At 47.1% G+C, this 27,887-nt stretch overlaps 1 protein-coding gene across 1 annotated transcript in view; it reads right to left on the reverse strand.

The window, feature by feature from the left end:
• Positions 1 to 27,887, reverse strand: part of LOC119107056 (cell adhesion molecule 1) — a 52,230-nt gene that overhangs the window by 20,646 nt on the left and 3,697 nt on the right. The window lies entirely within an intron of this gene.

A 27,887-nucleotide genomic window follows, 5' to 3' on the forward strand; every position in this document is an offset into this window, starting at 1 on the left:
GCGATTATGCAGGGAGCATAATCCAAAGCTTCATGCCGTATCAAAATAGAGCCACAAACAACATGGGGCATTTGGGCACCACAACTTGAGGGTAGATTGTTAAAACATCCACACGGAGGGCACGCGATGTTCTTGTATGCCATGCAACAAATTTTGCACAACTGCAAATTTTCACTGAACAAGCCTCTTCTGTTTGTCATTGCAAGCGTCACTATGCATGACAAACACAATCACATGTCTTTAATCCAGGTGCCGTAATTCGTGCATGTAACGCATCGTGAAGACGAGTCACGTGCCGCGCCGCTCACAACCACGGATGCCTCGCACATCTGACCTTGGAACTTGGAACTTAAAATTGGACCTTAGCCTGGTGGGGTCAGTTAACGACTGGAGACTTTGAACCAATCGCGAGATGCCTTCCGCGAGACTCCACCTTTCTTAGTTTGCAAACGTCAGGAGATCTGACAGTCCGGCTTATGAGGGCCGGGGAATCAGGATAGGGGTAAAATTCTTGGCTACCACCCTCACTTATATATTTTACATATGCTGGTGCTAAATCTGCATTTCAGATCATGGAAACACTGGTTGCTACAACAGAATGGCACATTTCGTTGCCAGCATCCAAACAATGGCAGAAATTCAATCAGCAAGCCCTTTGCATGCTGAGCAGCATGCAGATCTGAGTGCATCTGTGGTACTTGCCACGCATTATGCAAGTGAGTCAATTTACATTAATTTCCAGGGTTCTACCAATTTTCCATTATGAGTTTGGCTCCCTCAATGCTGCTTTCTTCCCCCCCCCCCCCCCGCCCGCTAAACATTTCTAGCTTGAAGATTGCAAAAGGATATGAGAAAAAGCTAACTTTAACTCAAAGCCATCTTCTCTGAGGAATACGACTATTACTACTATCCTATCTATATAGATTTATTCGATCAATGTAGGCTGCGTATAAGGAAGGCTGTCTGCTTTCCCAACCTATGCAATAATGTATGCAGTGATTGTGCTAAGGGTTCCATCAGTACAATGTTTCAATTCAATGTTAGCAAAGACAGTAATGAAAAACACCACATTCTTATCCATGGAATGTCATGCTCACAAGTACAAGAAAAGATATATATGAATGAGCACTGCAGAATGAATCACTTCCAGACCTTTCTTGTTACAGCATGGGTGATGTCATCAGCAAATAGCCAACATCGTCCTCAGAGACAACCAATTGCCAATCTTTCACTAAACTCACAGGATAGTTAGACCACAATACCGCAAACCCTCCCCCTTTTTGAAGTGGAACTGTTGGCAAAAGGTAAAAATTCGCATTTTTTGGTAGCTCCGCGATAAAAATGGCAGTAGAACCCGTACCCTGCTACCTCATTGTCTATATTTGTTAAAACACATCATTCCTCAGCTTTCATTACCTTCTTATAGCCTACATCCCTGTCATTTCCTGTCATGAGGTATGCCATCAGACTTCAACATCGAACCCCCGGCTCTTTTTAAAGAGAAGAAGGCTGGTCGCTTGTGACTGCTATAGTGAGCCAACAGCCTTTTTGGTGTCTTGAAAGGTGGTTTGGGTGATCACGGGCCAATTTCTACCTTAATCGGATCGTCTCCCCGACATACCCTTAACTGTCAATGTCTCTCGTCGCGGAGGACAGAATGATGAATCGCGGCACCGCCAGTAAAATAAACAAGGCCCAAAAATTAAACCTGGGCAGGTATTCATGGCACCGCAATGCGAATGCCGCTTGCAAAGGCGCAGTGCATTGGAAGTCACCCCCATGTCATATCAGTCGCATCGCAACGATTAAAACGTCCCCTTAAGGCCAGATGAATCCGCATATTTAGATCTTTTCAGTATCCCATACTGTCTAGTTCGGGACACTGAGAGTCGACTGGTAAAAGTAGTGAATGGGCTGACCGGCCGAGCCATAGGAAATGCACTGATTTAATGCCGATCGGTCAGTGTGTGGAGCGACCAACCAAAAATCATAAGATGTTTTTGTCGCCGGGTCAGAAAGAAGCAAAAAAAGATGCCATAGTGATGTAGGGTGCGGTGACGAGTCTTTACGAAAAGGTTTGCTTGTGTTGTTTGACGAAACGTATTGCCATCGAGGCATACTAACTACGTTTGGAGACATGTTAGGCTGTGCAGTGTCCTGTATTGTTTCGTTGTAGCCATCACCAAATTGTTCTGCAAAAAGCATTTTTAGCGCCAAGCGTCCCGTGAACGTATGCATTTTTGTAGGCGACCTTATCACCAAGTCTGCAGGTTTTACCATCCCTGCAGATATCTACTACCAGACACGACTTGAGAACCCGGCGTCCCGTTCATGATACCCCAGCTTTCTCACTATCCCTCCAAATATTGTATGCACATGGTCAACTATCAGTATGATGTGTCCGTGCCTCTATATTTTCCGGGTATGTATATCGGTTAGATGGGAACAGCCTATCTCTAAGCCAGTGCAAATGATTCTCTCTCTCTCTCTCTCTCTCTCTCTCTCTCTCTCTCTCTCTCTCTCTCTCTCTCTCTCTCTCTCTCTCGCTCTCTCTCTCTCTCTCTCATCTCTCTCTCTAGCTATCTCTCTCTCTCTTCTCTCTCTCTCTTATCTCTCTCTCTCTCTCTCTCTCTCTCTCCTCTCTCTCTCTCTCTCTCTCTCTCTCTCTCTTCTCTTCTCTTCTCTTCTCTCTCTCGCTCTCTCTCTCTTCTCTTTCTCTTCTTCTCTTCTCGTTCTCGTCGCGTTCTCGTTCTCGTTCTCGTTCTCGTTTCGTTCTCGTTCTCGTTCTCGTTCTCGTTATCGTTCTCGTTCTCGTTCTCGTTCTCGTTCTCGTTCTCGTTCTCGTTCTCGTCTCGTTCTCGTTCTCGTTCTCGTTCTCGTTCTCGTTCTCGTCTCGTTCTCGTTCTCGTTCTCGTTATCGTTCTCGTTCTCGTTCTCGTTCTCGTTCTCGTCTCGTTCTCGTTCTCGTTCTCGTTCTCGTTCTCGTTCTCGTTCTCGTTCTCGTTCTCGTTCTCGTTCTCGTTCTCGTTCTCGTTCTCGTTCTCGTTCTCGTTCTCGTTCTCGTTCTCGTTTCTCGTTCTCTTTCTCGTTCTCGTTCTCGTTCTCGTTCTCGTTCTCGTTCTCGTTCTCGTTCTCGTTCTCGTTCTCGTTCTCGTTCTAGTTCTCGTTTTCGTTCTCTTTCTCGTTCTCGTTCTCGTTCTCTTCCTCTTCCACCTCCAACCTCAACCCATCTCACTCACGCACCTGTAGACGGACCGGCGAAACAACCCGCGCGTTCGTCGCCCGCTGGCGGCGGCTCGACCTCCCCCGACCGTCGAGCCTCTCCGTCGGCATCGACGTGCCGACGCTAGTCCGTAAGCGCCTCGGGGCTCGCCGGCCGTGCAATGGGCCGGATTATCGCTCGCACCGCAGCGGCCCGCCAACGGCAAACACAATTTGCTCGGCCCCAGTTTCGGCCCCGTTTAGACAGCGTGTGACGCGGTCGGATTTACGCGCGAATGGCTGCGACGTTCGGTGCGAGGCCGGCCGCCCCGCGAACAGTTCGCCCACGCTCCATCCAGTGCGGTGCGACATTGGAACGAGACAGAGGAGGTGGACTGCAGGGGACATGTGATTCGCTCGCGTGCACCGGACGAGGCGGTGGCGCTCACCAAGTCCAGGGGTGGCAACAGTGTAAGGCCTGTGATAAAGCGGTATTTTTGCGGCTTATTTGAAATCCCAGATAGCTGCTAGGATTGTCCTCGTTCTCTCTGACCTCACACAAATATTACGGTACAAACGACGCTTTCTTAAAAAAGAAGGCATATTGATAAACAGGAATTCTGCGTTCAGCGACGTGAGCTATCTTGATCTTGATAGAGGTTTGGTGCGATAATTGTGTCATGCTGCAAGAGGATGCCACATCGATAACTCCCACCTTGTGCATCACCACTTACTAAAACAATGATAAAAGTTGCTCATAACATTGACCCAAATATCGCAATCCAAAAACATATTCATTGGATACCTTTTCGACGCGCATCGCCTGTGAGTGCCCATAACCAATGCCAGAGAAATAGTGGTGATAGCATTCGTTGCAAAACCGTATCATAGATTAACATCACACTTTTCTCCACATTGTAGCTCCTAAACCCAGGTGCTGCGCTGCCGCGCCGCAGCTGCATCTTGTGGTCACCTGATACGGACCGGACAGTTGGAACTCATCAGGTAATTGAGCACCGATCTTTGACAGTAGTGTCGACACCTCACCGCTGGGCTGTAAGTGGCCCAGCTTGAGTCCTTGGTCATGTGTAGGGTTTCTTCCCACAACACTGTGCAGCTGTGTGTTGCAGTACGACATTGCAGCAGTGTGATAGTATTTGTAGTTCTATCACATTGTTGCAACTAAGTAGCATATGCCTGCGTTTAGTAACGTCGTAACGCGGCATCATAGTCTCAAAATTGAGGCGCGGAGGAAAATGTCATACCCCATACGTTTGCCGGCTAAAAGATCATAGCCTTCATGTACAACAGGCATCTTTTACGCGTCGAGTTGAGAGGAAAATAGCTTGAAAGTAGCTGCTGCTGTGGCTGCCCAGATCATATGGGCCCGGGCAGGGGCGCATCTGGTGCGTGGTTGCCGACACTTCAGTTCTTCAATTTGTGGGTAGCTGCTTTCCATTGCCCGGAAAGTATTTTGCCCGGGCAATATTTGCCCGGCAAAAATTATTATTATTGCCCGGAAAGGATATTGAATTATCTACCCAGCTCTTTGTCCAAAGCTATCGAGCTGCTTCTTGGCAACGACTGTGAGTTTTTAAGCGCGTGACAAACATGTATGAGACGATGTGTCGCGGTAGGGTGGCAGACGCCCAGCTTGGCTATGGGAGGCATTGTGCTGTTTAGGGTCAAGTTTCTCATTTCCTCCCACGGAGCTAGTGCCAAGGATGCGGCTGGATTTATATAGATACGTCAGCATGAGTCCAGATTGGTACAATATTTTGTTTCGTTGTGCGTGTTCTACATTTGGTCGCACATCATGGCCTGGTATGCTGGTACACTCCATGACGCCCAACACATCCAATGCCCTTGGGTGCACTACATCTATCATCAGCCAACAAATATCAAGGTTGCGAAATTACCGTTGATGCTCCTAGTCACGTGTATATCACGTGCAAATCGATGGCAAAGCGAACTGCTGGCGAGACCATCTCACTGGGCAGATGAGTGCAGGGGATGATTACCGGGCCCACCCCTCCTTCGTGCTTCAGCCTCTTGTATTCGGCTCCTGGGTGTCTGGTTACATGGTCGACATTGCACCGGCACCAGCGTCTAGCATCGGCTCGGAGCGGCTCTCAGGGGACCGATCGGCCGCGGTGTAATTATATCGCCGGGGTGAGTATCGCGGCTCCTGATGGAGCTCTTCAGTAACGGGCGTATCGTCAACAAGGACATGCCAATGCAGACCGCCAGCCATCCGCGCGGCGTCTGATGTCGCGAACGAAAAACATTGCGGTATGTTCGCCGGCGTATGTGGGGAAGGGGTGGCAGCGCAAACTTTCTATTGGTTTCCAAATTTCTGGAACCCTTCGACCGAGCGATAATATAGGGGCATTCTTGTGTAAACGCGTTTCACAAACGCTGTAAGAGGTTTTAGCTCAACATCATTCTTACGCGTTTGTGCTTCGCAGTAGTCTTTAAAATGCTGCGTGGATCGGAGGTAGCATGAAATAGCTGTTGAAAATTTAAAAGCTAATATAACCCTCACTAGCGGAGCAAGTAGCGGAACCCCGGTCCCATTCCTAGAATACAGCTATTCTTAGAATAGTGCAGAGCTACTCTGAAAGAGTAACTCTGTAGAAGTGGTTGCTCTATGTACCAGATGTGTTTGTGCCTTCCTCCACATCACTCCCGAATGAATTCTTTGAAATGTTGAGGCTCAATTCGTAGCAGATCGATGATCTACAATGTTTTTTACTTCCTGTCGAATGAAAGCGTGGTTGGATGTAGTATTCGCTAAAGCCCCTTAACGTGGTCGCGCTTATTTCAGGTTAGTTTTCCTTCACGTCAATGCCACTATTTCCTCTCCTGTCACACTAGTCACAGTCTGTCACTAGTCACTAGCCACAGCCTGACTTCAGCATGTCACTTCTGTCTTCAGCAGCAGGTCACTAACCTGATTTTCTCTTTACTTTCAGTCCTTGAGTAATATTTTCCTCAGGTGTCGACGCTATATATAGCCCCCGTTTCAGATACATGTGCACATCACCTAAGCATGGATGCAACAACGTGTTCCACAGCACTACGAGCCAGGGTGATTCGGGACTGATTGGGAAATACGAAAATCTATCTTTACGAGCATTTCATTCCGAAACACGAGCATGAATGGGACCCAACGGGACATGCGCAGACCCAGACCGTGCCCTGCCTTCACGCATCGCGCACCGGCATGTCCGGCGTGGAAGTTGCGTCAGGCAGTGACGAACAAACACCGCATTCTGAGCAAAAGGAAAAAACGACGCGTTCCGCCAAGCGCTTTGTTTGGTCTCTGGTACATTGCCCATTGACCATCAACCTGCGCTTCGCCAAAGCGTCCCAGTGGGAACGCGTTACCTGCAGCGTTCCGACAGATGCACGACAAAGCTTCTCGGTGAGCTCGCGGGTTTGCAGTTCCGGAAGGCGTCCGAATCTCGCAGTTTTGACTAGACACTTGGCCACTACTAGGAAAGGACGCAGGTCACGCCGTAATACTTTAACACTTACTAACGTAATACTTACGTCATTCCGTTGCATGACATTGCAATAATGGGCTTCCGTTTGTGAGTGGTTTTAAGGATTCCTTTTCTAAATTCGGTGGTTTGAATCTTCGTTTTTAGGATTCATGAATTCCACACTCTACCGTATGGTTGGAGAATAACTGCCGGCATGGACCATAAATAAGCAATGCGCTTGACACCAGCTGACGACATAACAACCCCGATTTTAAGTGGCCTCAATCAGCCGCGCTTCAGCCGTACAACACTCGGGCTGTCCGACCGGCGGTCGGCGGCCGTTATCACCGGTGAGCCTGTTGCCCGGGTGCCGCCGGTCCCGGGAGAGGTATCGCCACGCCTCGCCGAGCAGCCGACAGCTCCCATCGAGTGATGGCCTCCCATTCGGCGAGGTCGACTGTGCTGTTAACACTACTGTCGGAGTGGTTTGGAGCTGGAACGATCGCTTCGGGTGAGAGGGTGGGGGAGGGGAGCTCTAGAGAACGGCGGTAGTGGCCTGCACGAGATGGACGCGCTGGCACGGTACCAAAGCTCCGCGTCGAGCACATCTGCACGGATGCAGAGCAGCGTGAGGGCGTTCTCTGTAGAAAGGAGATGGTTTCCAATGAAGCAAATGACCGCTGCTGTGTGATTTGCACGTCTCTCAGAACAAGGGCGGAATTTAACCGAATCCGGATGCCCAGTGAGTGACAGTTAATCCGCGACCGCCCGGAGAATAATAGTAACTACCTCCGAATTCCAGAAATAACTCTCGGCCGTGCGAGGTAGGTTCAGATAATCGTCAGTATCTAGCAGCCTATCAACGTCGCATGTTCCGGAGAAATAAGTTGCTATGTCAGGTCATGGCACTGAGTTATGACGGCATGGCTTATCTCACGACCACGCTGTTTGCCTCTGCATGCAGCAATGTGCAAATTTACGTAGCGTTTTGTATTCCTTGATCATAGCGTATTGAATGATTTGGCTTAATAAATGTCAGGCTCAATCCCAACACATGAGTAGAGATCAGGTCGCCATAAGAAGCCACTTTAGAAGTGTTGAACCAGAATGCTGTGTCACAAACATTTGTGACTCGTAAACCGGTATAACTCGACACATTTTCAAACCGACATCTTCAGCATCACACACAAGCCGGACGAGCAGAGAATCTACCAATCAGGTGACCTGACCTTGACCATTAATGACCTTGATCTGGTATGACCTTGACTTGTTTTGACATTTACCTGGCACTGACCTGACCGTGGTATGATGTCATATTGATCTGGTCGTGCAGTTGGCAGTTGACCTGAAGAATTGACCTTAAAATTGACCGATGTTTATCATGGCGTGACTCCGAAACACCCAAAACGCCCTTCCGGTTGGTGCCGGACATACAAGGGGTCCCGGTTAACATGCCTGATTTTCTTGTCTGGAGATGGCAGTATCAAACAGAATACAAAAACATGTGCGCCTCTGGTTTGATCCCAAGGCAACCAACATACCATCACACAGTCCTACAGGACAGACGTGGAACCAAACAGCGCAGTTGCACTCTGAGACAAAATAATTGCAGCGGCGCGGCGGAAACTACGACACATCAAGGTCACGTACGCAGCTGTGACAAGTCCTTGCAGCGGTCGAGACAACAGCTTGGCCGTGGCAAGAGCACGACCCAGATACTGGCAAGAACTAACAAACAACTGTTCCCATAAAAGTCTTAGTCCACCAGACACTGACCGAGACTGGTAAACAGACACGCGCGCCGCTACGATAAGGCGGCCACTTTTGTGGCGCTGCGGGGATGAGACTGCAATTTTGTACGAAGTCTGGTTCAGTATCATCTCCAATTTGCATCTTGGCGCACAAGCAGCCGGCCAAATATGTACAGATTTTGTATCACCGGAGAAGCAGGTCTGTCGAACAAATCCCAGTACCGTTGATCAAATGAAGAAGGTTGCAAAGTTTGCAGTGCACCGCGTACGGCCGAGGATCCCGTATTATCCTGAACACATCTCGACGTTACACTTCCCTGAGTCTTGATCGAAGCGATAGAAACCCGCATGGTGCATGCAATTTACAGCCGTGAATAACAACGTGACACAGACGTTTCTTCAGTTTACGAAAAGCGTTAATCGCATTGCACGTGCATGCCTCGATTCAGCTGCTCTGGAATTTGAAACATAGTTTTTATTGGCCCGCCTGCCTTTTTTGCTACGTCCTGCGGTGCTCAATACCAGAGCGTTATTACTGACGGCATAGGGCACTAAATCTATTGGATTATGTTATTAAGCTGTCAGGTGTTTTGCATGACTTGTGACATCACTGGTGGAATTATAGGTGTAGGTTAATTTATTCCTCTGTCAGATTGAGCTATCTAACACTACCACTACCACTGTCTACTACCTTGACCTCGAATGATCTACCACGTACTGAGCTATTGGCAGACAGACGTTTGATTTTTCCGATCCGACGATAGCATCGTGAGATCCCAAGAGAAATCTCCCGCGAATGGCCAAGTAAGGGGGCGTCTGGCTTACAGCGGAAATGGCTGAAATTAGCAGCTGAAACAACGGGAATTAGTGTGCTGGTCACTTCTCAAAGCTGTAATTCGTGGCATTCTGATTCAGTTTTGCATTCTCTTCACCCAGATGATCCTGAGACTAACAGTAACTATCGCTTGCTGAAGACAAATCAAGCCTGTTAAGCGTTCAAATCGACGACGTCCGCATGCGCTAGCTGCCGTTGTTGTTGACAAGCGTCGTACGTACGCAGCAGCCGGCCATATTTTTGTGGACAGTGCAGGTCAAGTCACCCCGTAATGCAAGTGGATCGTTAGTGAAGCTGCAATGGCAGCTGCAACAGAGAGGGCGTCGTTGTTGCGTGCTATCCATTAAGTGCCCCTAGACACGGCAATCCACTAGGTAACACGAAACAAATATCGGTGAGCACACTGGAACATTAGCCGTTCACTGGCCTGTCAGGCTTAGTTGTTGGCTTTTAAGGAAGGCTGTTGAATGCGTTAACCTGTGATATGTGCTACACAATACCAACTTTCGTAATGGCTAGGCGCTGTCGCGCATAATCACTACTAAAATCGTTACGTGTTAGACTCAGTGACACCCCTTTTTGTGCCATAGTTCAAGTGATCATGTCGTTTACGCAATATCACACGGCAACAAATGTCGCTGCAAAAGATTAATGTTTTTAATTTCAGTGGTCAAAAAAGTTTCCTCGCAGTGGCAGATCAGTTAATCAAACTTGTGTACGTCGCGCGCGCATCCTCCGCTGCACATGGGAGGTAAGTCTACGAACAAGAAGGGCCCATATGTCGCAAACGATGACCAAAAATCCCGTTGGGCCGCACGAAGAACTCCACGACGGGCAAAGCTCAGTGCGGCAGAGCTCCTACTCCGAAAAGTCACCGCTGATCCGAACGGACTAACTCTGTGCAACAGTGCTCCCCTCGAACAGTCAACGTTGATTCGACCGGACCAGCTCAGTGCAACAGAGTGAGACAAAGTCCCGGGAATTTGCCTCTTTGCCCCTTTGAATTTCCCCATTGCCCCTCAAGTAGTCACCGCTGATCCGACCGGACCAATTCAGTGCGACAGAGCACTTTCCTCGAGCAGCCACCGCTGATCCGACCGGACCAACTCAGTGGGTCCAACTCAGTGCGGCAGTGCTCCCTTCGAGCAGCCACCGCTGATCCGACCGGTCCAACTCAGTGTGGCAGTGCTCCCCTCGAGCAGCTACCGCTGATCCGACCGGACCAACTCAGTGCGACAGTGCTCCCCTTCAACAGTCAACGCTGATTCGACCGCACCAACTCAGTGCCACAGACCACTTCCCCTCGAACAGTCACCGCTGATCCGACCGAACCAACTCCGTGCGACAGAGCACTTCCCCTCGAACCGTCGCTACCGACCCGGTCCGACAGTGCATCCTGTGGCCCGGGGTCGCGCTGGTCCAACTTGGCCGTCTCTCATCACCGAACTTGACTGCAGCGTCGTCTGTGAGCGCACGCCGCCGACGCCGACGACCGAACGCCGCCGACTGTCACAAGTTACGAGCCGCGCCGCCCGGCGGCATCAATGGGGGCGGCAGCCTCCTCGCACCATCCCAGTGTCCAAACTCGGCACAGTGACGTCACAGGCCGTGGTTGAGGCCTGGAGGAATGCGCCGAGGCACGGCGTCGACCACTGTTTGAGTGTCCCGGAGGAACGCAGACTCTGCAGTGATACACTAGTCGTACAGTTTCGATGTTCTGTGGTTGCATCGCATCGCGTTGGATGGCTTTTTCAGTCTTAGGCATGCTGACATCGATGCATGCCATTCGATCTAGTTAAGTGCGCTCCAAACGGTGCACCAGATCACATGATGTCCTATAATATGACGCGTCACGACGCATTGCGTGGAGTAGAGAACGATGCCCGAATTTCTCCACCTCCTCCTCTCCCAGCTCAGAACCGGGTGGCTCCGGGGTTCGCGCCCCGTGCAGTAGTGACCGCATTCGGCGCAGACCCGCCAGACGTCTGCTGGCGACGGAGAGTGTCGGGACCGACGCGCCGCCAGCCGCCGCGGCCGCGTCCAGAAACGTCGGCCGAGAGCATTGTTTGCCGACAGGCCGTCGGTGGCGGCGGCTGGGGCCGGCGGCCCGTACGGCCCAGTATCGATTTCCGCGCGGCGCCCGTCAATTTTCCCCGCGATTTGCAAGCGGCCGCAAAAACAGAGCGGGCTCGCCCCGGCTCCTAAATCACCGCATGGCGGCGGGCCCCGGCGCCGGGTAATTGGGAGATGGTATCGTAAGGGACGCGGCGTGGAGAGGACGTCCCGTCCGGCGACGGCGCGCCCACCGCCGCCGCCGGCCATCGTCAAGCTGTACGATATCGACGGGTGCACAGGCGCTCCGGGAAACAACGTCGCGGCCCTTGATGCCGGTGGTCGCGATTGGCCCCGTGAATTATTTAAAAGCGGAATGAGATTTGAGCTTGGGTTTAAGAACATAAAATTTGACGTTCCGACGATTACTACCAGGTTTAAGACCTGTTCAAACGGGCATTCTTTAACGATTGTTCCATATTTGTATGGGGTTTGAACTGAAATGGCCGCCTTGAAAGTCATTCGTTGCCGTCCGCAGCCTTGTCCTTAAGATCTCAATCAACTCTCTTAGTTTCTGACGTACGCACCCGCGAAGATGTGCAGACTATTTTGGGGCAACTATTTTAAGTTCACCTAGCAATTCACGACTCCATAATAACGTTATTTAAAACATGTCATTTCATAAGCCACGCGGCAATGAAGGCCGAGAAAAATATGATTGCCGAATCGTTCATATCTGGCGCTCATGAGCACGATTTCCTGACAAAGCAACCGTCAACTGGCTCTCAATCAATGCTCTGCAAGGTGCGATGACGTGATCAAAAACTGACGAATTGAAGTGTACATTGACTAAACAAAAAAAAATATTGATGTCTAGAGCAGTCATTTCCACTTAAAAGGATCCAAATAATATAATAGGTGAGCGTATTCGACCATGCATGATGTTCGCTTTAATATCTTCAAATGTAGGGCATTCAGCTTAAGCGCGTCGCATGCCAGTACAAAGCCTGAGGCCATGAACCGGTTATGTCCAATGTCGTGCTCTTGCCGAATGCGCCATGTCCTTAGAAAGTCAATAAGGCTTAACGAAGTATCAACTTCCTCTTTCATCTCCCGTCGGCTTACGTTGGGTAGTCCATAGTAGAAGAGGCCCTGCTATGTTCCAAACTTAGGCGTAATCTTGTTAAAAGGAATGTTCCACATTTGAAGATATTGAAGCAAGTATCAGATATTGTAAAGATAAAGTTCACGGATAGCTATTGCTATACTTGCGAGTGGAAAAAACTGCTTCACACAACACAAGTTATCTGTTTGGTAAATATGCTCCTCAATGCACCATTGTTTGATTGCGTCATCGTACCTTGCACAACAGTGATTTGAGCCAACTGACAATCGTTATACTGGGAAATCATGGTCACGAACACCACACATAAACGGGTGGACAATTGTATTTCTAGTGGCCTTAATCGCAAATGGAATGCGTGGACATGTATGAAGTTATTATGACGCCATGGATGTCTGGGCAACCTGAAAATGTTCTACCCGTATGCATATTTATATATCTGTCCATCTTGATATATATATATATATACGTATATATGTATTTATCCATATATATATATATATATATATATATATATATATATATATATATATGCACGCACGCATGTGCACACACACACAAATACATATCCAAGGGGGGCAGGGTTTAAGGGCTCATGGATTCGACCCCAAAAATTATGTCAAGGATTTAGGAACATACTTGGTGCTTACCATAATGAAATTCCATTAGAAGTGTGCTGTCGAGTTTTGTAAGCTGCTTTGAAGCGAGCGCTAGCGAGTTCATTCAAAACCCTCATCTGACGCGTCTTAGCGGTGTGCATTTGACTTACGTCATCACATTATGGTTAATTCACATAGGCTTTTAAGCGCGTCAGACGCGCGTCAAAAGCAGCTGACGTCTCCAAAAGATATATGTGTAATGGTCACCGGAGAGCATAAAAATGAAATCAAAAAGTGCCAGCTTGTCGCAATGCAGGGCATGCGTAAGTTCCAGATGGATACTTATATCGTCTTTAACATCCGGTCATGCAAGAAAGCTGCAATCGATAAACCACTGCTAATCTTTGGAGGGTGTGTTCCACGTTTGTATGGAGTTTAAACTGAACAAGCCATCTTGGACATCATTCGGTGCATTTCACGGCCCTGTCCGTCATAAGATCTAAACACCTCTAGTTTCTGAGATACACATCAGCGAAGATATGCAGACTATTTCGTCGAGAGTATTTCAAGGTTGCCCAGACATCCCAGGTGTCATAATAACAGCATTCAAATCCTGGTATTCCCTTTGTGATCAAGGCCAATAAAAATATATGTGCCAAGTCGTTCATATCTAGCGTTCGTGAGCAAGATTGCTGGGTATAGCGACCGTCAGATGGCTCAAATCAATGTTGGGCGAGGTACGATGATGTGCGGGGTATGTTGTGATGTGCAACGGTGTGGAAGCCAATGTTGTGCATGGCATATATATATATATATATATATATATATATATATATATATATATATTCCTTTTTGTCAAGTGGTCAAGGATGATAGATATGGTTCTTTCAATAGGCACGTTTGTAAATAGATTTTCAACATCTAGAGAGGCTAGTAGGCCCTTAGGTTGACGAGATCGCACTATATCAATAAACTCGTCCGTTGATGACAAGCTGTAAGACATGGGAAGATATGGGGACAGAAGACCATTAAGACGTTTTTCAATTCTATAGGTTGGTGAAGGGATCTGTGAGATTATTGGACGAAGGGGGTTGCCGTTTTTGTGAGTTTTCACAGACCCATAAGCATATCCAGGCGCAAATTCACCCGTTATCCTGGAAAAGTGTATGCCATCAACAGCGGCATTGGCAGCAGTGATTAGTTTGTTAAGCTTGGTCTTGAGTTTGTCTGTTGGATCTTTTGTGATGTGCCGATATATATATATATATATATATATATATATATATATATATATATATATATATATCCGTATTTATGCATGTGTGCGTGTGTGCGTGCGTGCGTGCGCGCGCACGCGCGTGTGGTATGCCTAAAAGCAATCTAAAGAGTCATTTACATTCAGCATCTCTAATCTAGCAGCCAGTACTGCAAACCATCCCGTTGCACACATCTAGATGCAGCATTTACCAGAATTCCAGCCTGCACCTTGTTCCAACCGTTCCAAGTTTGGACTTAACTAACAAAAGCGCGACCTTCCATCACTGTATTCCGTCAAGTCCTTAGTTTTTTTTTAAGCGGTTCGGTTAATTTTCCCAACACAGTTATGTGCGGGTTTGTATCAATGGATTCTGTGGCTAATTAAATGTCGAATTGCACTGATAACATATATATATATATATATATATATATATATATATATATATATATATATATATATATATATATATATATATATATATACATATTCACAAATACCCCATCATGTTTCGAGGGGACCTTGAGGACCTTATTGACAGAAAGGTCCTTAGCGCCGCGCCCAGGCTCGAACGCATGACCTCTCTCGTGTTAGCGCGGCACGCCACCGGTCGCGCCAGTGAGACCGGGTGCTCCCCAGTGAAACTAAGAATAGTTGTGACGTACGGCGCACGAAAATGTTCACCCGGTACTCCTTCAGACAACAACAAAAAAGACAACGAATCGACACAACGTAGTGGGACAAGATTCATTTTAGTGCCGAGTTAATCAAACTAATCGACACGATAAAGTGTATATATAGCTCTTCTGGAAGTATAAACATGAATCCTATGGGCTAGCGGGAAAAACGCGCCGCAGAGCGGTAGTGCATCCGACCAACGTCAGTGGGTGGCGCGTGCCTCTCTCACCGCCGTGCGCCGCCGGCCAAGGCGTCCGACTTGTCCAAGCGGCGCACATCGTGCGTCAGGCATACAGTATGAGTGAGACCAGATTAATCCTGCTCTGACAGCCCAGTTACTCTTGCACGTCCGACACGCTTTTAAAATGTTTGCGGCAGAAGATAAGTTTTGCCGCTCAGTCAATTACTGTTTGGATCCGAGACAGGTTCTTCCGCGAACCATTGCCAGCAGCATACAATCGATCGGCAAGCGAACCGAGTTGTTGGCCAGCGCGGGTATCACAGAAGGTTGCTGGTAGTTGCTTAAGTGTCAAGATGAAAAAAAAATACAATAATGCACAGGTTGACCTATCTATCAAACATGGCTGCCGTTATGGCTGTACCTAAATCGATTTAATCTACAAAAGGTCTGCATAAATCAAATCAATGTAAAGGTTAAATAACCCATTGAAGCTTTGTTTTCCTGTTGTATATGTCTGCAGGTGTTTCCAAGTGTGTCCATCCCTATTAAGGCACTCCATTCATGCACTCATGTTGTGCATGCCACTCCTGGCAAGGTTCCTGTCGCGGTTGTTTCTGTGTCACGACTGGAGGTGGAGATAAAAAATGGGGGCTTTAATTTTTAACATCATTAGTTTCCACATAGGTTTTCTAGGTGCTAGTTGGTTGGGATTGAGCCCCACGTAATATGCTGGTGGGTTCAACCGCTGTCGTGATGCTGGCTTATGAAATACAGCTGTGTTCAGATATGTCCATTTATATTCTGGTGACTACGTATCTATTAACAGGTATTTGACCTAAATGTCCACATTTTCTTATCCACAAAAGTGTAGTAAGATCAAAATTTCAAACAACTTGACGATAGGCATGCGGCTTTGGCTGGTCAAATTTATTCAAATTTGTGATCTCTTAAACTTTACCTATATCATGAACGTACCTAAGAAGACGACTTAGAACCGGTCCTTAAGTCCTGAATCTTTCATGGTGTAAGATCTGATTTAAAAGTTTTTGGAGGGCTGTCCAAAGATATTTTAGGGACTATTATGAGAGGTCTAATGGACTGTTCTTAATTTTGTTCCGACTCATCTTCTGAGATGTTTAATCGTTTTTGAAGCTTTTTTCAGCCCGGATGTTCCACAATTAGATATATTTATACAAGAATAATGTATGCTGCAATAAGCCCACTTGCAAATATTTGTGCAATTTCAAGTGCAAAAAAGTGCTCTAGACAACACAATTTCACTGTTTTTTAACATGCTAATGGCATGCTAAAAAATGGCAGCACTCCCTATGGCAGCAGTCGGACTGACACTTTTAGACCAGCACCTTGACGAGAGGTGTAGTGCTAATCGATACATTGTTTACATAACTCAAATATAGTTATCTGCGCGTGCTTTGACACTTCCTGTTTGTATTCTTGTAGATTTTCCCGTGATGTCATATTGTTTGCATTTAAGATGTTCAGGCATGGCGCTTTTCTTAAATCATTTGAGGGGTGCCGGTAGTGTAGTGGTTAACACGTCTGTGTTAACCACTGCGCGTCTGGGAAACCAGAGGTACGGGGTTCGATTCCCCGCGGTGCCCGCTCTTCCTGCCAGGGTGAGAGGCAGGCGACGCCATGCAGCCTCAGCAGCTGAGTGCGTCGTAAAACACCAATCACACACACATTAAGTCATTTGATTGCCCGCCTTATTTCCGTCATAACGTATACCATTGTCCAACTCCTTGCATTATGTAGCCCAAATGTGACTCGTGTTAGGAACTTGCGCTGCATTCCTAGTTTTGCTTCTTATAGCCCATGAACTCTGTTGGTGCCAGAAATCGTGCCGATGTACGCCAGACAAGAATATCACGACGATTGCATTTATGTTGGTTTTGAGCACCGCATAGTCAGTGGGATGGCAGTATTTACGTGAAGTTTGTATGGCGGAATAGCCTAAATGAAATAGTCTGCACAAGTTCCCGGCCGTCCAGCTCAGAAACCATAGGGTTTTACATCTTAGGAAGGACAGGGCCTTGAACTGCATTGAATGAAGCTCAAGATGGCTAACTCAGCTGAAAATCTCACACAAATGTGGTGCACTTCCTTTAATAAAACATTGAGATACGAAACGCTTGTTTCTCTTATTTGTTCAGGCATTTTCAGGATCTGGCTGTTTTCAGTTGGGGGAGGGGGCACCAAACACATGCCTAGCAATCCCACTTCTAACTGTAAACGATGGTGAAAAAGGGGCTTTTATGTGATCAGCCAGGGTATGGAAGGCTAGATGCAGCGCAAGCGGGGTAGGGGGGACTGGATTTTCGCCTTCGCGTTTCCCCTCACTCTCTGGCACTAGCGACGACGCTAGTGTTTTAATTTTTTGTTCTTAGATTGATAGGATCACGAAATGTCTGGAAAGACAGACCGTGCTTCATCCCGGAAGGAATATGGCGGAATCTTCGGCACTCATCAGTCCGCTTTGCTAAAATGCACGCATGCCAATAAAACGTGGAATGAAATAGGCGGACATAGGCATTACAGCATTTTGTTGTCCTCAGTATGCCAGGCAAAATATGAAACACCTTTCCAACGCGCAGCAACCAATTTTCTGTACAATGCTAAGGGGATATCATACATGTCTGACCAGGATACAGTAAGTTAATATGCATGGCAGTTCGTTTAAAGAAAGCACCGAGCACCAAGCAGTTCACAGAACCCTCTCAAAATCAAAATGGAATTCAATGAACTGCCGGCAAAAAGAAAGAAATGCATTTCAACACACGTAACATTGTACAGCCAAGTGCAGAAAGTCACTCTTTGAAATTGCAAATGTTTTGGGCAAGCTTGGCGGGCATGCAGAACGGCCCTGCATTAACGCGTGTCCGGGTGGTCGGTTTAATATCCTTTGCTCGGATGGAGAGGGTGGGGGGGTTCAATTTAGCCTCCTGAGATCTCAAAAGTTAAAATAGCTAGAGACACCAAATTTCCAGGATGGGATGGCCTTTATTGTAAACTCACTTGTGCCGAAATTCGAGGTTCCTAGGCCGTGAACTTGTGACTTTAAGTCACATGAGGTAAAACAAGATCAAACCACAAATTGGTGTCCCAGGTGCCCCCAGACCTCTTCACGCAACCGCCGTGAAATTAGACGCCTTTTCTAAGCAAAGGGTCAATGGTGTTCAAATGATGCCCTTGGCGTCAAGATGACCAAATACTTGTGCCCCTATTTTGTTGTTTTTGAGAGCCCCTATTTCAACACTCAAATCAGGGTCAGGAATTACGTAAGGTGGCATGTTCCTAACGACATAATGCTAACCTGGGTCATTTTAGGTCCGTGACCTACTCGGACCTTTAACACGCGACCGGGTGGCCGGCTAGATACCCTTTGTTCGGGTGGGGGAGTCATTTTGACCCCCTGAGATCTCGGGAACTAAGAAAGTTAGAGACATAAAATTCACACGGTATTTTCATCTGTACGTGAACTCATTTAGGTCAAAGTTTTAGCATCCTAGGTCATGGCGTTCTGGTCAAAAAAAGGTCAAACAAGGTCAAGTTCCAGGTTGGTCTCTTAAGTGCCCCCAGGACCTAGATAACCGTTTCTAAGCAAAAATTAGCATCATCATTCAAGGTCAGTGACCTTTTTTGACCTTTTGAATGTCAAGGTAACCAAAATCATGCGAGATTGCTTTGAGCTTTGCATTTGACTAAGCGACGAAGATTACGCTAAGCAGTGTGTTCCTAAGGCAAAGTGTTGACCTGGGTCATTTTAGGTCAATAACCTATTCTGACCTCTAAGAAGTCCATGGAAGATGTATAATGCTGTTCCTGCTATCAATAAACTCGAAATGAGCACCAGAAACTATCCCATACAGCAAGCTCTAGAGTAGCAAAACAGGTTGGTTTTGACCTTGGTGTGGCCTTCGTACCTGACCTTAGGTCAATTTAATTTGTTAATTGAACTGTTGTGTTGCCTAAGAAAGCATCTCAGAGATGTATGGCTTCATCTAACACTCCGTTGATGGATCAGATTGAAGGATTCCCTAGAAATTGTCTTCGCTAAATCCATGGTCTGACTTTGACCTGCTATATGTCAGCGACCGTACATGGTTTACCTAAATGTTTGATGCGATACGATCCGCTATTTAGTTCTCTACATCTAGGCAAAATTTGGCGCGGCTATGCCGTGCCGTTCGGAAACCATTCTGAAAAACCTCCGGGGGGTCAATTTGCCCCCCCACACACACACAACACCCGAGCTCGTGTTAAAAGTCCGTAGAACATGCCTGTTGCGGTCCCTGTCATGAACAAACTCGAAATGAGCACCAAAACTTACCCCATTTAACCAACATCTCGTGTATAAACCAGGTTCGTTTCAACCCGTTCTGACCTTCATACCTAATCTTAGGTCAATTGAAGTGATTAGAATTTTATATTCAAATGGTTTATTTCATAAACACTATCTCAGATATGTATGACTTTGTCCAGCATTCCGCTATCGCATCACGTTCAACGACTCCCTTGGGATGCCCTTTGTTGACGCCAAGACTGACCTGCCATAGGTCAGTTAACTCACAAGATACGTCTAATTTTGTACGTAAAAAGATCCACTATTCATTATATACAACTTTGCAAAGATTCGGCTACGCCGCACTATTCTGAAATCATTATGGAAAACTTTCGGGGGCTGAAATTGACCAACCATCCGAGAGCGTGTAAAAGCTTTTAGGAGTATGGTAAAGCATGTTGTCTGGCCTGAGGATAACATTATCTCACCTCCTCACAGATTATTTGATCTCTCATTGATTCGGTTCATTTTGTAATTCAGGCGTGTGTGGGATTGAGGGTTAAGTCAATTTGCAACTACACCCTCCAACATTTCATATGTCACATAGGTGTTCCTGCATTTAGCCAAAGACTCAGCCATGTGCAAGATATGGGGAGAAAAGGGGCGGGGTGGGGATACTCTCTGATCATTTGTTTTAATGAAACGTCGCACCTCACACCTGAACATATTAATGACTCGGTTTTGATTCCCGGTATATTGCATCTTGTACTTTTCATGCCGCGTCTGTTGAACAAGTCAAGGAACACAAGATGAGCTCGTCGGCCGCTCGAAAATATCCAAGGTCTGAACACCTGTCCACTGACCAACGCCCCAACGTCCAGGCAATCGGCCCGACCTGACAAAACTCTGCCAGGCTAGAGCTCTGCCAATCCCCGCGGGATTTCTTAGCGCTGGAACTGCCACGTCCAAATCAATTTAGACCTCACGGCTGGAATTATTGTCCGGGCCACCTTTCCACCTATTGTGTTAGCACGGACACGCTTCGCGCGTGCGTGTTCGACAATCAACGTACATGGCCGAAAGTCAGACATCGTCCAGTCATTCTCAGGACGCCCTAGTACCTGCTGACGGCCTGAGAGTTAACTGGTCTAGCTGTAGCACCTGCTGATGGCCTGAGAGTTAACTGGTCGAGCTGTAGCACCTGCCGACGGCTGGAGAGTTAACTGGTCGAGCCGTAGTACCTGCTGACGGCCGGAGAGTTAACTGGTCGAGCCGTAGCACCTGCTGACGGCCGGAGAGTTAATAATCGAACCGTAGCAGCCGCTGACGGCCTGAGAGTTAACTCGTCGAGCCGTAGCACCCAGGTGGTAAAAGTGTACTTTTTGTCGCCGACCAAATTGTTGGGGGAAAGTTGTCGCCAGCAGCGTAGTGCGATACCAAATGATAAAATGCTCATTCATGACACTACCGCCAATACCAAAAACAAAAACAAAAAAAAAACAGCACAATATGACCTGCTCACAGCGGTTGGATAAACTTTACATGCAGGCACTGCGAGCAAAAATGCAACCTTAAAACCTTAAGTATCTTCCTCCTGACTATAACCAGAGGCTCTGTTTACACACACACGCACACACACGCACACACACACACACACACACACACACACACACACACACACACACACACACACACACACACACACACACACACACACACACACACACACACACACACACACACACACACACACACACACACACACACACACACACACAAATATATATATATATATATATATATATATATATATATATATATATATATATATACTCACATGCAGGCACGCGCGGGTGGGTAACATACCACCACATGCACATACCGGGCCAATGCCAGGGTTAATTGGCGGTTAGTAAGGGAAACCAATGTTCTGAATCCCGACAGATTATTCGGCAAAATTCCGGATACGATCCAACACTCCGGAAGATGCGTTGGAAAAAGAAGGTTTTATGTGGTGAGCCAGCGCATGTAAAGTTAGACGCTGTAATTACCGTCATCCCACGAAGTCCCTGCTCCTCGTTTAACCGGCGCGCGCGCCCCAGCGTGTCGCCCCCATTCGACACGTCGCTCACGCTTGAGTGGGGTTGAGCAGGAACTAGGACCAGGAGCCGGTCCTGGAGCCAGAGCTAGAGTCGGTACCGGAGCCTGGCCTATACTTCCATGCAAGCGATAACATGCAGGAGGGGCTGTGCCGGACACAGTTGTCCAGAGAGAGGCGAGCGTTTTGTTTTATGAACGCATTTTCTCAGTGAATTCGAGGAGTTTGTGTATATCGATACCCTGGTTTACTCGTGACTAGTCTTGTAAAAAATTGTAAATCATGTCTTGTTCCCAGTAATTACATCTGTCTGCATGTTGAATGCGTCCTCAGAAACTCCCCGATGTCTTGTTAAACTATGCATGAGTAGTGACATCATAACCAATGCAATAAAGGGTGTCAGGATAAAGCTGCGACGCATGCCATTTAAAACAGCAACAAGATGAATGGTCATGACATACACGTCGGGAATGATGCCACGCAGTGCACTGCATGTTGTCTTTACTTACATTGATCTCTCCAGTTCAGTGTTGTTTCTTTGAAACTCGCCATAACGCGCAGTGGTTTCGCTGTGCAGCAAGAAGGGTTCAGATGGCGGCAATGCCTTCTGCAATTCGGCGACTTACGGAAGATATGTCACAAGTGATTTGAACGTAACTGCAACAAGCGCTGATCTCTGATCAATCGCACTAACTCGATCGTATCCGAACCGACCGGGCCAAGAAATCAAGTTGGAATAAGACGACTTTGCCATTTGACAGCATGGTTATGAGCCCTGCTGTGTGCATTAGAATTGGTTGAAATTCACTGGAAAATCTAAAATAACCTGAAAAATGTCGAGGAAATGCTTGCACAGTTATCAGGGTAGTCATCAATGGGTAAAAGAAGAACTATACGTATGAGCTTGACGTCGGACGTGAGTTTAATGCATTCTGCCGCAATACGAGGGATATTTACCGCTGATTTTGGTCACAAATCTATACAGGTTTCTTAAGGCTCACTCCTAGATCGTCTTATTATTGCGTCTGAAGCTTACTGCATGTTGATGTCTGCATTCATGTTCACGTTATGCCGGTCAATCGCCGCTTCCCAGGCTGTTTTTGCCTGAGTGCCGGCTGCGGTGACCGATTCTGACATATGCCGGTTGGTTGAAAACAAGGTTGCTGATGCTTGCCATTTCAAAGCGGAACTCAGGCTTTGACCGCGTTGTGTTCATGCTGCAAGACGCTGTAAAGCACTGCGAACCAGTGTGACGGCAGTTGGCTAAACTTTTTTCCTAGGGAAATCGCCGAGAATCGTGGGATCTGAAGATAGTCAGCCAGCTCTGGGATATTGTTAGGCTGGGGGTACTTAGTTCATTTGATTCATTAATGTATGTTACAAATCAAAACCACCTTTAGATAAAGAGTGATGCGAACTCTTTTATCTTCTTAAGCAAAGACGTATTGTTATAACTGATCGTTATCTAATATGCGGTCATTTGGCAGCGACTTACCAAGTGTATGATTCCATAAGTATCTACTCAGAATAATTGGTGCAATTGACACAAGTTAGGGCACTGTAACTTGCCGCTACTGCACAAACTATCTTGCTGTGTTCTCTGATGCTGTGTGCAAGTACGTGATGGTGCTAGCGGCCGCATAACTTAACAATGCTGTAACAGCTTAGTCCACTGGAGCAGACAAGCAAAAGCCCGAAACGCCATTTCATTAAATTAGACAGTATTTACAGCGGCTCCTTTTCTGGACGCTCTGCTCTGAACCAAAAGCACCGAGTCAGATTCACGATTTTTTCCAATGTTTTTGAAAAGTATGTTTCTACTACCCAGGTTGTTTGTACATGTTGTATAGTGCCTTACCTGGCAGCTAGCCGCTTCCAATTTGGCTCATATTAGAAATATGTGCACCAGCCATACTTGCTGGTGACTAGTGCTTGCCTGTCCTGACTGCCCTTGTGATAGTGGTTTAAACTTTTTGGCAACATTTGGGCTTTGCAACCGTCGTATTTCTCATAGGTGTGAGAACAGGGTTCGGGACTAAGCATACGCCTACGTTTGAAAGTGGAGGGCCCAAACGATGCCTGCCCACGCCCCCCCCCCCCCTCCCCCCACCCATTTACAGCAAAATTCCTGTGAGAAAGGCGAGTTTCTGGGCACAAAACTTGATTGTCCCATTTATTCACTGTGCGTCCCAATGGGCACTGTTCTGAATTTGTTTGCATCGTTTACTGATCGTACCTGGCATGGATGCGTCCTTTCTTGTGTGCTGCACATGCAGGCGTGCCGACAGAAGCAGCGCTAAAGCAATGTTCCAGCATGGAGAACATGAAAACACGGTATCTGGGGAAATGGAAGCCACAAAGCAAAATTGTCATCGAAATCTTGGGAAATGCGGCCGGGCCAACGCGGTCACACTGGTGTGAACTAATCGACCAGTAGCTGATTAACCTGAATCACGAAGAGCCAAGACCGTCGGCGGCAGACTTAATGAAAACCAACGATGTTAACATTGGGCCTCCCTTCTCCTGAATTTGCAGCTCTGGCCGCTCTGTCACCGCCGAATTAAGTACGCAATAAGCATGGCAAGCTTTCGACGCCGGGTGCAAAGCACGTAGGTGACGTTACGCGGCGCCCCACAGGCAACTCCCCGGCGCATAACCATCCGTGCCTCGCTTCAAATGGTGTATCGCTGGCGTGGTCTACGTGAGTTACAGACGCAGTTAGCAAGACCTTTCAGCGCCGTTAACTCGCAAAACCACCTCCAGGCCCCGTCACGTCGAGGGTAAAGGCATCGTAAATTCGGCTTAAGGTGTGAAAATCGCCCGCCCAGTGAAACAAAATCCGTGGCAAAGTATTGTTTCCAGTTGTGGGCATCCGTGCAAATATTGGCATCACTCACGAAGCGCCAAATTCCTGAAAGCTGGAGTATTGTTCCGGTTTCCACTCCCACTTCCGTGACAGGGCGACCAAGCATTTCCGATTGTGGTTAACAAACCTATCAGTATTCTGTTGGTGTCAATATCGCATGATTGCATTGTTTCAGCACTTCAAGGGAATTTCTTACTTTTGGAGCAAATTGGAATGACAGACACTGGTGAATTCCAGGAACCTGGCCCTGATTCGCCGCTTTTATGACGCGGGCTGATAGAGGTGGTGATGCGACCCGCTGCCGCTTCCAAATGAGGAAAGTTAGAGCTCAGCAGATAACACCAGTGGATTGGACTCAATGAGATCTCTCGACTGGTAAAATTCCCTGTATGTTATTAGATAAATAATTGACCCCACTATGTTAGGCCAAAGGTCAAGCTTCCCCGAAAACCGAACCTTTTTCAGCTTTGCATGATCAGTGTACGTCGCCATACCTCGGAGCGACACGAAACCCAGCCATGTGTGTTTTTCCTTCGATTCTGCGAACAATGGTGTATAGTTTTAAGCCTTTGATGGTATATTTACGATGTATGACGCTGCTCACGTGACGACGACGACCCGCCGCGCCCGTTTCGCGGCACCGTTGGTTGCCGCCCGCCGATCGCGCTGTCGTATATCGCCATGCAGTGCTTCTCAAAAGCCGCCCGTGCCCAAATACTAGAAGGGCTAGAGACATGGTTGTGCTGTCAAAACACGCGCAGTGGATGTTACGGAAAATTCGGGGGTTGTTTGCACGACATGCCGTAGAGGTATGTGCAAAAGACCTTAAGGGAGCTGCATCGGCCCGCTTATTAAGACAGACATGCAAGGCAAAGATGGGCAGATTACATTTGGGGAAAACTGCTTCAGCGTCACCCAGGGATATCCACGATGCTTTTGAAACATCATTAAAATCCTGCCATTTTATTAGTAATGCGGCGATCTCGGCCATGATAAATGCAATTGTCGAGTCGTTGACATCCGACGTTCGTGTGCACGATTTGCAGATAAAATGGCCGTCAACTGGTTTTAAATCAATGCTGTGGAGGGTATCATGACGTAATCAAACAATGACGCATTGAGGAGCATAGCTGTTAAACAGAGAAACTGGGCTATCTAGGGCAATCCTTCCCACCTTTACTTGTACGGATAGTTATAAGTAGCTTTAATTCATAAAATCTGACACTTGCTTCATAATCTCCAAGTGTAGAAAGTTCCATTTAATCTAGTAGTACGGGTTAGTGCAACTGTTCTGAACGGTATTTCTGGGTCGTGATTGAGTTTCGTACCTAGTATGTGAATTGCAAAGAAATGGTGCCTAGATGTTAAAAGTGCTCTCTTCAAAATGCGATTGCTAGATTTCCCAAAATTTGACATACTGGTTGCAGAAGAACATCATTTGCGCCTAATCCTTAACATTTGGCCCAACACAACAGGCAGGAAGTTGTTAGTTCTTGCCAAGAAGAGCGACTGATAGCATACAAATAGAGAAGAACAGTAATGCTTTGTTCTGTATGCGTTATGTCTCGTTGGCACCAAGAAAGTGCCTATTTGTACCCTGATTTTATTCAACTCTGCAAGCCGAAAACTGGGCAGGATCAATCGAAATATTTTCAAAACACAGGAGTGCATGACACGAGTGTAGAGACTCAAAACATTATTATTTTGTGTTCCTGATGACAAACGAATGTAGTTTTCTGAGTTGCGTTGACGTGCTAATATTGTTACTTTATCAAATTCGTTTTGCTAATAAAGTGCATCGGAGTGTATGGTTTACTGAGACACAAAGCACCCGGATGGTTGTCAATGTACATGAGCCGTAGGCGCGCAACCTGCAGTGTGAAAAACATGTTACCAAGATGTGCACCACTTCCTGCTCAGCATGAAATGAATAGTATTCACAACAAATTGGATGCTTCATCATTTTACACGAGTAATGCTGCTTTCTGAACTAAGGAGGCAGCCTGCGGTAAAAACCGCACCATAATCACAGCAGAACAACATTAGCGGCCCTTTTTGAGCCATCAAATTAACGACAAAACCCGGCTGCCGCGTGCCGTTCGCTCATGATGTGATGTGATGTGATGTTTGCCTCGAACACAACACATGCCCTCCAGGCAAACTCAGCAGCTGACCAACGCACCACACAATAACCCTTCCGTCTGGCTAGGAGTCGTATCTATCAAAACCGGACGAATTACATTAGGACGGTCGGCAGTCCGCTGCGACGCAGGCGGGCTGGGGGACTAATGACGGCCTCTGGTCCCGTGCTCAGTATAATCCATGTTTGTAACCGATGGCGGGACAGCGGGAGCTCTCATCGATCACACAGCGGACCCCCTCCTCCCCCTGTGAAGTGTAGCATGGGCACAGTGGAGACACGCTGATACGGAGTGTCCCTAAACATCTATGCTGTTCCGACACCACATTTCAACGATGGCGTTTTGGCTCTGGCGGAGGCAGGGGCTGGTTCCCCTCCCTTTGTGGGCCTTTCATAGTCTTCGCGAAACAGTTCGTTGTTAGTTTTTACACTTGTTCTGTCTTCTCCAGAACATTTGTATGTATTCAGTCAAAACCCCAGGCACTTGGCATGCATATAGATGGCTCGCGTTCCGGGACACGACATTGGGAGGGACCTCCAGTGAAATTCGGCGATCATGCCAAGACCATGATCTCCCCAGTACCACGCGCACGGTTTTACCATTACAGGAGTAACTGATGCTTGCAGTGCATACGCTAGTTGCAACACAAGTATGATTATTGCAATATAGCAAAGGAATCACGGGAGAAGCGGTTCCAGGGCACGCCAAACGGCGGGTCTCCAAACAGTAAGCTGCTAAGTGCATTTGCGAAGGAAATTATTCACATGAACAACGCAGTAGTGATAGTCTCATTCCCCGGAGAGAAAAAAGCAGGAGAATGGAGATATAGATGTGTTTACACATCTATACACATCTTCACCTCCACAATTGATCGTGGATAAATGTAAATCGGGTGCGTCTTCTGTTTTGCATGGTCGTGGCCTCGGGATGCTTTGATACCATCTACCACATATCATTTTTGTGTTCAGGTATTGAAGGAAATAAAATGGTTTACATTTAGGCTGCTGAAGTGCCTGTCTTATATATCAATAATGTTGAGATATTGTGGATATATGTGTAAGTATATGTGTAGCTGGACACTGGTATGTACATCTATACCTCCACATCTAAGAGATCTGCATCTCCATTCTCCTGTTTTTTTGCTGCGAGGAATGAGGCTATTACTACGGTATCCAAACAGTGTGAAGTACATTACTTGTCGCCATTGTGGATAGATAATACAGACACCTTCACAGCCTAGAAGTGGACTACTGTATTTAAACTTTTACATACAAAATACACTAGGCGAGTAGGTATAAAAGCATTCCTAGACTACG

Source organism: Pollicipes pollicipes, unplaced genomic scaffold, assembly GCF_011947565.3.
Source record: "Pollicipes pollicipes isolate AB1234 unplaced genomic scaffold, Ppol_2.1 Scaffold_2555;HRSCAF=2994_pilon_pilon_pilon, whole genome shotgun sequence".
Lineage (NCBI taxonomy): Eukaryota > Metazoa > Arthropoda > Thecostraca > Pollicipedomorpha > Pollicipedidae > Pollicipes > Pollicipes pollicipes.